Below are 6,000 nucleotides of genomic sequence, written 5' to 3'. Positions count from 1 at the left end.
CAACAGTCAAAGTGGAGATGAGGAGAAACTAAATAGTGCTTCTGAAGGGAGGGGAAACTAAGAGAGATTAAGTGACCTGCCAAAAGATTATACAAGACAGGCATATCTAAGTTTCAGCTCCATGTTGTATCCTACAGTTCAGTGAAATGTTCAGTCKTCCTTTGCAGCTAAGTGAAAATTAATTATCAAGTGAGCTGATGAAAGTCCGTTATTGATCACATAGATTTATGATCCCTGTTACCCCATGTGTGTCTAACTGAAGGATTGATCCAGTTTCAGATTAGGTAGGCAGAGATATGTTTCAGTATAACTTTCCTTCTTATTTGATGTTTAATAGCATTCTCTTCACTTTCTCAAATAAGTGCAAATGTGTAATACAGAGTATTYAGTCTTGATAAAAGCAAGTGATTATTTGGATCTGTTTCTTTTCTAGTTGAACAATCATTTTTAACACTGTGGCAAGGCTACCATGAGACAATTTCTTAATTATATTCAGTGCCAAAATCCAGATGGACTGCAGTGGAATTCCGATGTCCAAACAGCAGTGCTGAGAGCCCACATGTGATTGACAACATGAGCATGTGCCTYTGTGTCTTTCTTGGATCGGCTGCTGTGTTTGGTATCAAGTCTTCTAAAGTGCTGCTGTAGAACCAGTTCAAACAACCCCACACTCAGCAGATTTTTCCCTCTGGCCTTGTCCCYGCAGCAGGTGAGGCTGATTTCTTTAAGACACAGAAACCATTTTAAAATAAGGCTGTAGTGTGATAAGCCATCGTTAAGCCTGAGGTTTCATGAGCACACTGTAAAAAAAGTCTAATCTGTAGATGTTTTTTTTAAGTATTAAAACTGTGTTAACAGCAGCTGATTGCAAACTTTCAGGAGGTGGTTTAACAGTAATAATTATTATTAATTGAGCATAATCACAAATCTGAAAAATACCATTCTGTTTCATGGACTTTGCAGTATCATAAAACTGGTGCACAGGCCTTACTCTGTGTATAGGTAGCAGGACTGTAGCAGTGTCAGGACTTGAAACCAGGTCTTGCATATTCTGGGTTTGARCAGTATTCTGTCTTTGATTTAGTTACTGTTAATCTGTGACATATTTATTTCTTWAGCTTGGACCTATTTAAAAGCTAATTAAACCTTAATGAAAAATTGTATAATTTATACATTTTCTGGCTGAGTAAGAAATTTTTAAGGGGTCTGGAATCTACTCAGATTTTCTTAGCAGTAAGGATGTTAGCAATTTTCTGCATTTGTACCTCTTTTCATCATTCTATCACTATTGTTTCTGAACACTTCACAGCAGTCTTTAAATATCATTATAGCTCCTGTAAGAAGTATGAGTGTGTTTATCCCCTATCAACAGGTGGCAAACTAAGGCACAAAGATGTTTGAGCTCAGTGTAGTAATAGGTTTTGTGCAAAAGCTGTGTGCTTTGCACAAAATGCTCTGAAAAATTGTTAAAGTTCTGTTTCTGTCCTCTTGAGCACTATACCAAGATTCTGTGGGGAGCATATATACATATATTTTTATTCCCCAAACTTCCAGTTTCAAACATGAGCATCTTTAACTGTATTTCCCGCTCTTGTCATCATAGATTTTAAGATTTTCTGTTCCTGTATTTTGTATGTGTGTGTTTGGATACAATTTTAATTATTTCATTCTCAATTATGCTGGACATCTGTGAGGAAAATGACATGAAAATGTCATGCCCCTAACAAATTAATTGCAAAGCTGCAAATATCAAATGGTTCTAGTTATAGAAGAAATATATTGGATAAGGCATGATAGTGAGTTGGGTTAAAAAGTTGAAAGATATCAACTTAAGTATTTAAGACTCAAAAAATAAGCATATACCCTCTGTAGAAACACATTTGTGGAATCTTTRTTTCCAGTTTTCACGAAAAATGTACTTCTTGACTGGAATTAACATTTTGTTTGGCCRTTAGTTAATTTGGCATCAGATTGACTGTTTAATATGACCCTCCCATCATAGCAGAATATTATGTACAAAAAGACCAAACATAGAATTCAAGAAGTATCTCTTTTTTAAGTTAATATTCAGGTCAAGTGAAAAATTAATTACAAAAAATTGTTTCTAAAGCAACAATTTTCCCCTAAATCTAGTATCAGTCATATCACTAAATATAATGRCATAAATATAGAATGCAATATAAATCACAGAACTCTCCTAAATTTTTAATTTACTTGGAGAAATGTGTTTTCTGCTTTAACTCTGCATCAAGTATCTTTCTGTGACAGAGAAATGCTGTCCAGATTTGTTTTTGTATGGTCCAAGCAATGTTGCTTCAGCTAGGAAGATTCAGGGTTCTCCTTCCTCTGTTTCACAATAGTGGAATGCTGAAGGTGTAAATTTATCTTGACACCACAAAAGAAAGTTGCTGCAGGCTGCTATTTCATCTGTGTTTTGGATACAAGACAGGTTATGTGCAGGGAAGTGTCTAAAGTTTCAGATTTATAATAAAGAGCACTTGATGGAGACTGGTAAATAGATGAAATTCAGACCCATTTTAGTGATTCAAGTGCCATAAAACAGTGACTATCATTTGTTTAAAAAATACTTTGAACCATTGTAGTCTAGTTGTAGGGTCTGAGAGATGCTTTTATGTCAAAATTTTGGATAGTCCTTTTCATCAGGRCTTCCTAAGGGCATAGTTGGTTGCTGTAATCTCTTTGACACTTGTTGCTTTTCAGGGTCACTGTGGCTCAGGATAGAAAGGAGTCTATCCAAAACACCCTTCCAGTGATTCCCAGCTGCTCTCTAGTACTTTGAGACCACCAGCAGCTGGTGAGGCTGGGAAAGGACCTCCCAGGCCATGCCYAGAACAGTGAAATTGCAAAACTGTSTCCAGCAGCAGTKCAACACTTCTTCAGATGCATGGAAACKGCTCAGTCCAAGCAAAGGAGGCCATGTATCCTTTTGCCAAGTACTGGATGTACAGTGCCTGACACTTCATTTCCCTGTCCCCCAAAATGATTGTTCCTGGCCTTGACGTTTTTTTACACAGCTTCAAGAACTGAGCCAGCCTACTGCTTATAATGAAACATACCCAACAAACGGATCTTTTGAGAGTTTTACACCTTGTGGCTGGATTAGCAGGTTACTTATTTCTTAGTGATGTAAAAAGTATTTTTGCTAGAAGGTGTGATTAGGGAGGATAGCAGCAAAGGTGGCAGGAAAACCTSRTTGTTGTATTCATCAGTGAGGACTGGAGGACTTCTTGGTTTGGTGTTTTTTTTCACATATCCTTTTGAATTATGGGGTTACTGCTTCTGAAGCTGTAGAGCTCAAGGTGGTTATTACATAAGTAAAAAGAAAAKGTGTCATTTTTTCCATGCTGCAATGTTTAAAAGTTAATTCTCTTATAGATCTCCTGTGCTCTGCCATATAAATATTAAAAAAGCAGCAGCTTATACATTACAAATAAGAACCATATGAAAACAGGGACTGTAATCAGTGAGAATCAAAAACATCTCAGATAATTCTTCAGTACTTCTAAATAATCAMATAATTTTAYGGTGAGTTATACTTGCACRTACATTTCAAGATRGATTTTTAAGGCATTTCAGAGATGCYCACTAGACTCTATCTGCTCTCTGATAAACTGACACCAAATTCCTTATAATTCTAAGGGAAGGAGCAAAAAGGGATAGAGAAGAGCTTGTTTTCTGAGTTGCTTTCAGAAGACCCCTACCCTTGTGACCTGTGGCAGAGGATCAGAGTGGTTTTGTGTCTTGCACTCGGTGAACTGTGCTTGTAAATACTTGGGAATTGCCATATATCTACAGCTACTGGGGGTTTATCTATGTTAGAGAAACTCCACTGTCCTGTCTGCAGTTATTTTATGCCCRTAATTTACTGATACAGTATAACACATACCCACTCCAATCAGGATTTTTGATGTATCTCTTGTGCTCTGAAAAACCAAGCAGGCCTTCAGAGAGAGAAGCGAGATTTCCACAAGAAAAGACCATCAGGTGCTGAYGTTCTGTAAAGTCACGTCTGATTGTTCTTTGCACCTCTTCCTCTCAGCCAAAGAAGACTATTATTCCCTGCAGGCCTGTAAAAAAATTACTCCATGCTGCTGAATYGTAGAAATTGTCTAGATGATCTATTCAATACAGCCCTATGAATCCTCCTCCCTCTGGCAGAGCCCTTTTCCATGACATGGGGATTCATTTCTGGTTTTCAGCCASCAGAATGATCCCAGTAAGAGGGACAGTTTTCACACCTGTTATTTTCTAATACTCAGAAAGATAACACAATTAGATCTTATTTGAGAGATCACAATGCTTTCTTCTCATTTCATGCTAGTGGTCTTGGCATCTCAAACATGTTCCTTATCAGAGGGCCTTGATCCTCGGGATGTTTTTCAGGGGAAGCATTTTCCTATGTAAACTACTGTTACTCTCATGAAAATTTCTGATTGATCTGCTTTCTCATCTACCGCAGAGCTTCTGTGAAGGGTGATGGTTGCTTTCAGACTCAGAGACCTCTTCCTGAAGCAACTATCTCTGAGGAGGCAGGGGATTACAGATTATTCTTCCTGTCTTCCCAGTGCTTCCTTGACTCAGCTGTGATGCTGACATCAACACCGACTCTCTCCTCTCCCAAATTATGGTGGTAACAATTTAAGGCAGCTGGTTTACTTGAAAACTTGATATCTTTCTTCCAGTGAAGTTTTTCACTTCCTAGAATGTTGTGTGTTTTTTTCCATCATATTGATGGATATTATCTTTAAWTCATGCCTTCCTTCTCCCAGCTAAGTCTGTGTACATGGCTCCAAGCAGACAGAAAGGAGTGTTTGCTGTTGGRTTAGCACTTGTAGTTCCTGCCCAATTAATGGAATCACCCAGAAGGAGAAATGAAGTTTTTAAGTCATCCACAGGTTTAGCAAGGCCAAGCTATTAGTGGTGGTGGGTTAAGTCTGGAGCTGAAGCTCCAGAGTGCYCAGGCTGCCCTAACAGTTGTTGCTGCCCATGAAACAAGGACGAGATGAAAGTACAGCTGAGTGTACCAAACTGAAAGCTGTGGCCACCCCTGAGTGGATCATGTGTGCCAGATTTTGGGAGTGGAATGACCTGTAAAGGGAGAGGAGGAAACCCACATGAATGGTGACTAGAAATGTTTCATTGTGACCTACTGACATGTACATTAGACATCTAAATTGAGAAATCCTACCTAAGTGTGGGGAAATCCCTGTGCACCTCAATGTACAYGTAAATGTATCATTTATGCAGAGTTTTTGTGCAATCTCAGCTCTAGCTTCCCCTTGGGTGTAAGAGAGAAAATAGAAAGCTGTTTTTAAGGGAAAAGAAAAAGCTGTTTGTACTACAGGAAGCCTGAATTGTGAGCCCTAGCTGACTATTTACTAAGCTAAGTGCAACATGGAAAATTCAGTGTCAGGGAAATAACAGAGCTTTCTGTCCTGGTGGCAGGCAGCCATRGTTGTTGTTACTGGCATGGTCAGCTAACACAGACTTTGGACACAAACTTAATACTCATCCTTCTGGTATTACTATAGATGGATAAAATCACCATGAGAACTACCCAGTAGTGAAAAAAACCCATGTTTATACTGCTTTTCTCTCCTCAATCCAGTGATGTCAGTTCTAAACTGCAGTTGGGAACATGTCTGGTGGCTTCTGTGACACGTGCGGGTGGCTCAGTGTTCACTGGACAAATCCATCAGGAAGTTCCCTACATCACAGCCATCACTGCCAGTGCCTGGTGACTCAAAGATGAGCCCAGATGAGACAAATGCAGCATGACCTACGCATCCAAGAGACATTTTCTTAACAACCACTTTCTGGCACAGAAAAAGAGTATTTCCCTTCAACCTTCTGTGTCTCTTCTGTGTTTGGAGAGAAGAGAGCACTGAGAGTACAGCTGTGAAATCTGAATAGGAGGTAATAGTGCAGATGTGTGTAGTGTATGTGGAAACCTTGGTTTTCAATGCACAGTGATTTTTT

At 38.9% G+C, this 6,000-nt stretch overlaps 1 long non-coding RNA gene across 1 annotated transcript; it reads left to right on the top strand.

Moving 5' to 3' along the window:
- Positions 1 to 357: 357 nt before the first annotated feature.
- LOC130583104 (uncharacterized) lies at positions 358 to 4,303 on the top strand. The gene is made up of 3 exons (XR_008966398.1): positions 358 to 709; positions 2,722 to 2,939; positions 3,036 to 4,303. It is a non-coding gene; the product is annotated as an uncharacterized LOC130583104 (long non-coding RNA).
- Positions 4,304 to 6,000: the final 1,697 nt, after the last annotated feature.

This window comes from Malurus melanocephalus, unplaced genomic scaffold (assembly GCF_030028575.1).
Source record: "Malurus melanocephalus ecotype Western Australia unplaced genomic scaffold, MMel_1.1 scaffold_556, whole genome shotgun sequence".
NCBI lineage: Eukaryota > Metazoa > Chordata > Aves > Passeriformes > Maluridae > Malurus > Malurus melanocephalus.
Note: the sequence above shows the minus strand (reverse complement) of the source record. Positions and strands in the feature narration are given on the sequence as shown.